This window comes from Parasteatoda tepidariorum, chromosome 5 (assembly GCF_982258835.1).
Source record: "Parasteatoda tepidariorum strain Cologne lab strain chromosome 5, Ptep-v5.0, whole genome shotgun sequence".
NCBI lineage: Eukaryota > Metazoa > Arthropoda > Arachnida > Araneae > Theridiidae > Parasteatoda > Parasteatoda tepidariorum.
Window position 1 is genome coordinate 30,344,454 of NC_141759.1, and position 12,132 is coordinate 30,356,585.

Genomic DNA, 12,132 nt, shown 5'->3' on the forward strand with positions numbered 1-12,132 from the left:
CTTTTTATACTGTTCTTGATATAATTTCTGATGTTTTATGTATGTTTTATGTATCTATTCTCGTATGCCCTTAAATAGGGGGGGGTCGAGATACAAAAAAACAATTAGTTACCGTAAACCCAAAATTGGATCAGCTGTTCAACGACGGTTACGAAATAAAAATAAAATACAATAACACTCAATTCAAAGGCTGCAATGTGCACAATACAATAATATACAATTTAAAGGGTGTAATATATATGATACATTAATATACTATTTAAATGAAAATCATAAATAATTAAAAGGGTGTAGGAAAAATGTAAAACACAATAGGAATAGTTTACCTCAAGCTAATGCGCAATCACACAAAACTTTAAATATTTTCGCTACCAAAAGCGCTACTGTTGGCGTAATTTTATATAATCAGTAGAATGTTTACAATTGATTACGAGCTAACATGAGTTTGCAGTTGTCCCCTATGCTACGATGCATCTTTAGAAGTAAAAATTTGTCATTAAAATAAACTGCGAAAAATGTTCGTGCGTCGAACTCCAAAAATGGTGGCAACTACTTTACATCAGAGTGATTACCTACTTTACATTAAGTGTTCCACTGCACCAAGACTATTTGGTGTAGTGAAACACGTAGAATGTTCTTTTACACTACTTGGTGAAAAGTATCTGCCATCAAAATAGTTATCCAGTAACACTAAAATTTACAATTACAGTAATCAGTAATTACAATACACATAATAACAATAAAGTTACTTTTACGATAAAGCAAGAATATGCACTCAAACTAAAGTAAGAATCAAGTATTTAGGATGCATGTATTCAATATTTCATAAAAATTAAATTAGTTTATTAATCAGACATTCTCCCGGCACCTATAAAATATGAATTCGAAGAAAACTAGTGAATAGAAATTAAATATTGTTAAATTAATTATCTTTACGGTAGATCCTTTATTCCCTTAATTAATTTACTATTGATTTAACATTTACTCTGCAATAAAGATTTAAAAGCAAATTGCTGTGATAATAAGTTTTTCTTACAACTTTAATGTATACTATCGATTCATTAAAATCCTCTTTTATTCCTAAAAGTTATTATCAGTGACTTTTAATCCATTAACACAATTGCTTCATTTATGGCTTCTGACAAAGCTTATGGATGATTTGTTTTTTAGGCGATGACTATAAAAAGAATTTGATATTATTAAATTAAATGTTAAAAAATTTGATGGACGGATAATCAATATGCGAATCCTATATTTCAGTTTTATTCGCCTGTTAAACTTCATAATATAGAAGCATACAAAATTGCTGTCAACAATGACAAGATTGTTTAAATGTTTCAGTCATAAAACAGTGCATTTGTACAGTTTTATAACAGTACTTTTTAAAATCAGTGCAGTATTTCCTATATCCTTCCCTGTGAATAAAAGTATTGTATTTCAGAACACATTCAACTGGATATTAAATGTTTTTGCTACTGTCCTCTTCTCCTTAAACATGATCTGTATTGAAATTTTTACAGAAAGTATCAATTCTAAACTTTCCCAAAATATTACATTGCTTATAACATCTGTCGTTTTTCGCTACGTACTTATGATTAAGTTTAATAATCTTATAGAGGTCGCAAAATACATGATCAGGTTACCATTATCGAAAACGTTTAAAATTAAAATACAGGTATGGATCTTCTTCGGTTTTATGATTCATTGTGCATATTTTTTGTCTTATTTTAATACCCAAACAAAAAATCGATCTAAATTCATATTCATGCTTGGTTTCCCCTTTGAATCTAAGTTCATACGTTACTTTGCGCAATTGTTTCTCAATTTGTATTTCAGATTATGTCTGATGTTGCCCCTTACAATATTTACCATGTTTTATGCAATAATTTGTCACCAAATACAAAACAAAATTTTGAACTTTAACAACATGCTTCTCCATAATAAAAAGTTCGATTTCGAACTTTTGTTCAAAAAATACGAAGCTGTACATAAGTTAGTAGAATTGGTCGACGATAATTTGTCTCTCCTGGTATTTTTGTTTTTAGTTTTCGAATCATCCGGAATGTATTTCACAATATCTACCATTTTACATCACAAATTATCGAATGATTTCATAACTTTCGTCGTTGTATTTTTAGCAGCATTTTATGCAGGAACTTTGTTCATCATTCTTACTGTATCTGCATGTTTAGTCTCAGAAGCTGGTGCTCAAGTAACTCGAAATAGCAGAATAATAAACGAATGTTCAGGAAACTCATATCGGTCCCTGAAAAAATTTCAGAAATGTGCTAAGAGTGAAATTAATCTCACTGTTTGGAAAATAGTACCAATCAAACGAAGTCTGATACTGGGTTCTCTTGGTGTTGTTTTTACGTATGCAATATTACTTGATAGCTTAGAGATACAGTTATAAGTAACTAAGTTGACTGTAATTTGAAAGGATTTTGTATGATTTATAGAATGTCAATGCCGTGTATGCAAACTTTATGTTAAAATAATACTAGAAAACAAGCTTTTCGTTGCACTATTCAAATTCTTGATCTTGTTTAATTCGGATGAAAGTATTTAGAATCTGTTATTAGCTTTCTTCGTGAAGCTACACATTTTTTGAATATGACATTTCATCTCTTTTGTCGATATGTGAAAATTTGAAAACGTTATATAACACGAGGAGTTAGAGCACATCATCAGGATTAAAACTGCATAAGAGCCTATCTTCGGAAATGCCATCGTACGGGGCCAGGGACGTTTGCTTGCCTATTATGACCTGTTCAAAAGCACACGGAGATACAGTTTGTAATAGGAAAGCGCTCCTACCAGCATATGACAAAATTCCGGGCATGAGTTCGTATGCAATATTTATGCTGATGATATGTCTTAACTCTCCAAGAAGTTCGTATTATTCATTCGATTCTTTTTTCATAACGTCTTCCAACTTGTGCATTTCGACAAAAAATAGACTAAAAATGTTATAAAAAAACTGTAGCGTGGCGTGGGAAACTGATTGCAAATTTGAAATCAGTAATATAAATGCATCTAAGATCTGTTTAAAGAAAATCTCAGGCAATATGAAACAAAGCAAAAAAAACTTGTTCCCCAGAGTAATTCATATTAATATGTTCTTTCTTTCTTTCTTAAAATTATACCGCATAAATTTTAGAAGGTAAAGTTAAAACCCAAGTGATAGTTAAATAAATTGAAAGCAACGAATTTCAAAGCAGCTGTAAGATTAAATTAAGATTAACCCTTTAACGGGTCCTTTATTTCTAATTAAGGTAAATTAAAGAATTTTTGGAATTGAAATTGTTTTAAAAACAGTAATTGATTTTTAAAAAAAAACTCATTTAGTTTATAAAAATGCCATTTTTTTGGTGGTAAATATATTTAACATGACCTATTAGGAACTTACTGACTTTTATTTTTCTTTATTTATAAAATAAATTCCTTAAATTCTACAAACTTCAAAAGGAATTATGTATTTTATAACTTTTATACGTTTTTTAAAAGTGACAAATGGTTACCAATTTTATTCAAACTCACTTCAAGAAAGCTGAATTTATTGAAAAATGGAAGCCTAAATTAAAAGTGGTAAAACGTGGTGGTAAGTATGCTTACTACGGCCTTCAAAAGGGTTAAATTGTAAGATCGCTCATTAAATTAAAAACAATAAACTTTGATACCAGTGACAGTTCCAAAAATTGAAGATAATGAATTTAAATGTAGCTGTGAATTTAGTGACAGTTCACAAAATTAAAGATAGTTAGTTTTAATGTAGATTTGATAACAATGACAGTTTATTAAATTAAATATAATGAATTTCAATGAGGCTGTGTGACCAGTAGCAGTTCACTAAATTAAAAACAATGATTTTCAATGTAGCTGTAAGATTAGCGACAGTTCACTAAACTAAAGACAGTGAATTTAAATGTATATTTGATACCAGTGGCAGTTTATTGAATTAAAGACACAGTGAATTTCAATAAATATGTAAGATTAGTTACAGTTCACTAAATTAAAGACAATGAATTTCAATGTAGCTGTCAGTCCAGTGACAGTTCTCTAAAATAAATACAATGAATTTCAATGCAAATGTGATACCAGTACACAGTTCAATAAGCTAATGTTAATGAGTTTCATTAAAGATTTTGAACTCAATAACGACTCAAGACATTTAAAACATTGAAATTCAATGTAGCTTTGAGACCAATGTTAGCTCTCTGAATTTAATGTAATGCATTTCAATGCAGGTAGTTAACCCTTAAAAAAATGCACGTAATTCAAATAATCATTTTAGTAGATTTATTTCTCTTATTTTTAAATTGAGCGTCCTGCTCTTTACAAATACAGACTTCAGAAAGATTATGATATATTTTTTTATTATAAACTTTAAATTCAGTCTCTGTTCTATAATTTATCTTTCATATTATATATCATATAGAAGAAGAAGAATATAATGGGGAATGTTATGGCAATCATTGTAATGAATTGCACTTAGGTTAAAATTAAACTACATCGAAAAACTTTTCACACTTTTGATATTTTTACCTATAAAGAGAATGCTGCCTTAATTTATATATACTTCTTCACAAGTCTTAATGAAGAATTCCACAACGAATACGTGTTGTTTTACCGAAAGTGTAAAAACAAGTTTCGTTATGTTTCGATATCCTAATAAACAAAGAGCTCTAAACATTGTAGGGCAAGTTCTTTATACTTCGAGTATCAGTTTGGGTTTCAATTTATTTTGCACTACTTTTATAATATTTTACTCATTTGCTTCTTGTCAGATACAGACTGAAAAAATCAAATTAAAAAAGAATCTGCCGCACGAACCAAGAGGGAGAATTACAAACATCTTCTGAAAAAGTGTGAAAACATATATACATTCAGTGATTAAAAATATTAATTGTGTAATTTAAAACTCTTGACCTTTTCGCAAACTGCCGATGTCAATTTACAATGGGCTTGCATGGCTCACAGCAAAAATACTTGCCAATTACGTCATCAGTTTTTAAAGTCGGATTTTTCAATTAACCTACGACATGTGATATAAAGATCTTGATTAAGTCATATCTGTGATCTAACTCGATTTAATTTTTAAAAAATAGATCTAACCTCTTTTTCATGTTTATACAAATCTAAAATAACTCTTTTGGAAAACTAGTTCGTATCCAGCTTATTTTTCCTGTCAACAGAGAACGTCACAAATCAAATATTATTGAGAAAAGAATATTCTCTCTTATTTTTATTTGAGGCTGTGCATCTGCCAATAAACAAAATTTTAATTGTCCCATTACTGAAAAAAACGATGTCAATTTTAAAATTAATTGAATTTCTAAAAAATAAGACACTCAACAAAAATATTTAAGTTATTAACCCTATTAACTCAAATGTAAGTTTTTTTGTTAACCATCTTATCAGTTATTTTTAAATTACAACATTTATGAAGTAAAATTTTAGTTTATGAAAGGAATAACGATACAAGACAAAAACCAGTTTAAAAGTGTCTCAGAGAAAATTGAATATTTTTTATGGTAATGCAAAATACAGTGCAAAAAAATGGGCCACCCTGATGTTGATCTAATTATCGGATTTTTAGTCTCTAGGACTCAATGTTTATCGCTCTAGGAGGTGACCTCAAATATGTTAAGATTTATAGACATATAATTTTTTATGTTACAGATCATATTTTAAGATACGAAATCAGGCACAAAAATGTACTTTCTCTGAATAAACATACCCACTCTTCTAAGGATTCAGATTTCTGATCCCAAAACAAGGGGGGTAGCCACAATCTTGGAAATATGTCCCAAAATTTCAGTCTGGAGAGGGGTCCAAGCCTTAGACCCCTTAATGTTAATTTGATTTTTTGCTCATTTCGTTATATTTCGAAAATTTTTCAAGTGAAAAGAAAAAATTTTCTACACGATTATAAATCTCGTCTGTCCATGCAAAAATCAAAGTTCTGTAAATATTTTTTTTAAATTTTGTTTAATAAGAATCGAAAAAAATTGTAAGGTATAAAACTTTTTGCATCATATGAAATTTTATAATTTTACATGGTAAAATATCAAACTTGATCGAAATCGGTCTAAAATTTAGACCCTTGAATATTAATTTTATTTTTTGTATATTTCGTCACATCTCGAGAATTTTTTTTTTTTTACACACAAACATAAAATTTTTTTAACCAAATATAAAAAGCATGCAAAAAATAACTTTTAGTAAATAATTATAATTTTTCATTATTTTATTTAATATTAGACGAAGAAAAATATTTGAATAGTAAGGAATACAATTTTTTACATAATTTTATAGAATATAATTTTACATGACAAAATACAAAATTTAAGGGAAATTGATCTAATAGATTCTGAGAAGTCGAATCCTTAAAACTAATTAAATTAATATCATATTATATTAACTAAATATTAAAATATAATATTAATTTGATAATAATAAAGAATTTGATAATAATAAAGAATTTAATAATAATAATTAATTTAATTATTATTAAGCTCTAAGAAAATTAAATTTTCTGAAATTCGACTTCTTAAGAACTATTCGACCAAATTCACTTAAATCTTTAAAATTAATTAATTTAATATCATATTATATTAATTTAATATTAATATATAATATTAATTTAATGATAATAATTAATTTAATTATTATTAACCTTTAAGAAAATTTAATTTTTTGAAATTATACTTCTTAAGAACTATTTGGTCGATTTCATTTAAATTTTATGTTTTGTCAGGCAAAATTATATTCTCTAAAATAGTGTAAAGAATTTTATACCTTATAGCTCAAAAACTTTTCGACTAAAATTAAATAAAATATTGAAAAGTAATAAATATTTACATGAAGTTATTTTTTGCCTGGAGTTATCTTTGGATAAATTAATTTTATAATTAAGTGCAAACAATTTTCAATTCGCTTAAAAAGCTCTTGAGATATGTCGAAATCAAAAGAAAGTGAAATTAGCATTAAGGAGTTCAAACTTTGGACCGCTCTATTGAGACCATATTTCCCAGATAGCGGCTAGTCCCTTTGTTTTGGTGCTCAGAATCCGGCGAAACAAATGTATATTGATCCAGAGATGGTACATTTTGTGTCTGATTTCACAACTTAAAATATCGTCAGTACTAATTAATTTTTGCATATTTGGGTTTACCCCTTCGAACCATTAGGATTGAGTCCTAGAACGTGAAGATCCGATCATTAAATCAAAAGTTATTTAGGCTTTTCCGTTCTTTACTTTACGCATTGTACTTGTTAACTAATTAATAAATTGTGTAAAAACAGATCGCTGTTTTCTTAAAGGCAAACATTTTTGAGACACCAAATTATCTTACAACGAAGATTTACTTTAAAACCTAATTGCGGAATACCGCAGTGATTTTTTTCCCCCAAAATTTTTATTTTTGCGTATTGCGATTAGGGATGGTCAAAATAGTCGACGATCTTATCATATTTAGTGGCAGTGTGAAAAAGAAGTCAACTACTGTCATAAAAAAGTATTCAAATTTTTTTAATTCTTGAATAATTATAACTTCTGTTGCATCAAAGTGCAAAAAATGGCGAAAATGTGGTTAAAAATGCTCAGAATTTAAAAAAAAAATAGAGTTTGCTTATCGGCTTGTAGAAGTGCTTAAAAATTACCATTTTCTTGCTAGAACATCTATACAAAATTACAAAAGACTAACATTATTCTGCCTGGATTATCCGAGGTATGATTTTCATCCATTTTATGGACCATTCAAAATCTCGGTGTCTTTGGTGGGGCAGAAGATAATAAATAATAATTTTAAAATTGTTTAAAGATATTTTCATCAGAAATTGTAACTTTCAAATGCCACCACGCGCCGATCAAATAAGAAAAATCTCTCCTTTTATTTTTATTTATTATTTATTTTAATATTTTTTTATCATAAGCATTTCGAATAAAATTTTCGCAATGTTTGGGTCATTAAGTCATTAAAAGATGTCAATTCAAAGTGTTAAAACTATGTATACTTCTTAATAATGATTGCACGATTCGATTTTTTTAACCCACGCTAATGCACAATTAAGAACTACTTTAGAGATTAATCTGTTAAAACTCATACCACGAGGTGAATAATAGCTTTTTTGTATTAGTTTCGCTTACGACAATGGAGTAAAATTAGTTTTCAATATCAATCCGTTAGAGTAGTCATTTTAGATTTAGTTATTTCTCGCTAAAGTATAGATTATTTTTCCAATAATGCAAACAATAGGTATTAGAATAAAGTTTTTTTTTACTGTAACTCTATGATTTAATTTATTTCAATTACAATTTCAGTTTAGCGAACATTTTGAAAACCCGAAATCAATATGAGTTTTCTTATGTCGTGGATTATTGATCAGTTTATAGGCTTTCTTGCGGAAGAGAATAGTTTAAGTTATTTTTTAAGTTGCATTTGGAGAATAAAAAGAAATGTATCCGAATTTTAAGAATAGTAAGACTCGTAAATATGGAAAATACTTATATAAGTGTCTTTTTATTTTATTCAACATAAGCTTTATCTTCCCTATAAGTCCTTGCTCATGCACTAAAAAGATTAAAGCTTTCATAAATGGAATCACCTTTGCGATTAATGCTTCACTTTTTACCATATTTATTGGTTCTATTACTACACTGTTTCTGAAATCTTCAATAACTGCTTTCACAAACAGTTACGTTTTCAACATTCTTGCAGCTCTTGTGCTTCGTTTTTCTCTTCATGTTCAATATCCTAAACTAACTTCTATTGTAAAACAGATGCGATACTTCAGCATAAAATTATAAACTGACATCAATTCTAAATATGTTGTTCTTATACTTTTTTGGACTATTATAAATATTTTCTTTCATATCATGTACCTAGAACTCAGTTTCAATATATTTTTAAATGATAAATTATTATTTAATGCTGGTTTGGGAAGAAGTCAATTGTACTTAGCAATTGGACGATTGTTATCTTTTATTGCGGTGATGGGCCTCATATTTCCAATGAACAGTTATTCAGTGTTTTTTGTTGTGATTTGTTGTCATCTTAAACAATTGTTTGATGGCTTCAGACACAATCTCAACAATGAAAAATGTATAAAAAGCCAACATATTTTACACAACTACTATTGTTTAATTTCATTTTTGGAAGATATTGACAATGCCTTATCTTTTATTACTTTTTCTGTTGTTTCTTTTGATGCCTTTATTATTTACAGTGCAGTGTCTTCCTTTCTTCATCCAGAAGTGTTTGATTCAGTACAACTTCAACATACAGTAGTGTTATTAATTTTCATCAACCAAATCATATGTCTAATTTCTATGACCATCTCAGCTTCAAAGATGTCCGAAGCAGCAGAAGAAGTCTACAGTTTAGCTCTTAATCACCCTGAACCAACCTTTTCTGAAAGAAGCAGAAAATTATTGCAGTTTTCAGTTAAAGAGAAGATTTATATGACGGCTTGGAAAATCGTTCCCATAACCCGAATATTCTTTTTTAGTACGATTGGAACGATTTTAACTTATGCTTTGTTGATTGACAATCTTAATTTATATGGCCAGTCAAAATAAATGTGGTCATTTTTTTTTACTTTATGAATAAAGTATTAATGATGACTTAAAATAACATTTTGTTTTCTTTATATTGTTTTAGACTGGCTGTTCTAGAATATATTTGCTATCGATTTCTATATAAATATATTAAGCTGATGTGGGAAAAATCTCAAAAAATATATTTTATTAAGCACTCATTTCTAGTTTATGTGACAAAACATTTACAAATTAATGATTTTTATTTATTGAAAGAGGAATTAATTGATGATTGGAATTGATAAATTAAAAAAAAAACTATAAACAACAAATGCTTGTATTTTTCGGACAAGACTTCGCTATTTCCAGCTGTTTTGTGGGCAATATTATAAACTTCAGCTGCTGATTCAGACATCCTAGAAGCCGATGTCGTCCTCCCCACGAATGCTATAAACTGGTGTATACTGAGGAACAGCATTATTTGTGTCATGGAAAGTTGTGTAGGCTGATTTAGATTAAAACCAATTGACAAACACGAAAAAACAGTCGATCCCCCAATCATGATGGCTGAAAATACTAAAAATGAAAATTCATTATCAAAACTTTCAACAAAAGAAATTATTTTCATGTATTTTTCTTTGAAACTGCTACAATTAATCTCACTCTCAGAATTTAGTGAACCTCTGAGGCTGTCGAATAATAATTTTTACTGATAGCTGACTATGACGTAATAAATTTTAAAACAATTGAGGGGAAGTAAAAGGCACTCAAAGTAGACATATGATAAGAATAACGAAATAATGATACTGAAGAGATGGTTGAAATGTAAGTTAAACACATAAAATTTCAGAAAATGTGCGTGTAAAATGAACTCAGTTATGGATTTAACAAGGCAAATAGAAATAAAAATTTTAATTTTAGACCATGAAATAAGAAAAAATTTTGAATTTTGAGTTTATGATTATTTGCGCTTTTTTCAAGCAACTCAATATTCGCATTAATTCATAAACTCTAAAAATCATTCCACATCGAAAAATTGCGAGGGATAACTTTGAGGAAACTAAACCGAAAGCTATAGGTTTATTGGAAATGTTTTGAATAATTGAAACAGCTGAACAACTTACAATCATTGTAGGCAAAAGGTTTGTAGTAAAAGTAATGAATTTCAGAAGTAAATTGTTAAGTCTGTTTTGTTTAGTGTGAACTATCAATTAAGAACAAAACAAAATTGAAATAAATTTGTATAGTTCCATTTTAATAAAAATGGTGTGCACATATGCTTTGGACAATATGTTATCCATCATTAAAAATTGTGTACAGATGCTATCCCAAAATGCAAGCTGAAAAATTCAGAAAAAATGCTTCACACAGTTTTTGCTCTCTTCAGAAAACCTAATTCTTACTGTTGGGTATCCATTAATAATAATATTTTATTTGAGATTTTAGAATTAAGATGCTCAGAAACATCGTCTAATATTCAATCATATCTTATTTAAAGAATTAATTCGAATTTTTATTACTTCATTTATATTTATTACTTAGTCAATTTATGTTGCTGTAATGCACAAATTTCTCATTAATTATTCAGAGTTTGGCTCGTATATTAATTTAAAAACAATCTATTTTTTAAAAAAAACATTTATTGTTAGAAACAGTGGGAAACCATGCAATTAGAATGAAATATAATATTCAATTAAAGATTAGATTTCGTGACTTTATTTAACTCTGTAATTTGCATAACAAGTACTTTCAATTACCTTAAATAATTGAGTAATATAGTTGAATTTTCTGATAATGATAATAATAAGTATTGCAAAATGTTGCGAATAATTTCATAGTAAAATAACAATCTTTGACAATTGATCATAATATAGAGGAATATTAAATTGCAGTCACCGATGAGAGGATTGCTTGTATGTTTCAGTTGTAAAGCAATGTATTTGTACAGAGTTGTAATGGTACTTTTTAGAATCAGTGCAATATTTCCTTTATCCTCACCCATAAAAAAAATTATAGTATTTCAGAACACATTCATCTGGATATTGAATATTTTTGCTACTGTCCTATTCTCCATAAACATGATCTGTATTGAAATTTTTACAGAAAGTGTCAATTCTAAACTTTCCCTAAATATTACATTGCTTATAACATCTGTCGTTTTTCGTTACGTGCTTATGATTAAGTTTAATAATCTTATAGAGGTAAAAAACTACATGATTAGGTTACCTTTATCGAAAAAGTTAAAAATTAAAATTCAGGTATGGATTTTCTTCAGCTTTATGATTCATTGTGCATATTTTTTGTCTTATTCCGATTCCCAAACAGAAAATCGATCTAAATTCATATTCATGCTTGGATTCCCTTTTCAATCTAGGTTCATAAGTTACTTTGCACAATTGCTTCTCAATTTGTATTTCAGATTATGTCTGATGTTGCCCCTTACAATATTTACCATGTTTTATTCAATAGTTTGCCATCAAATACGAAACAAAATTTTGAAATTTAACAACATGCTTCTCCACAGTGAAAGGTTCAATTTCGAACTTTTGTACGAAAAATACGATGCAATACATAAGTTAGTGGAACTGATT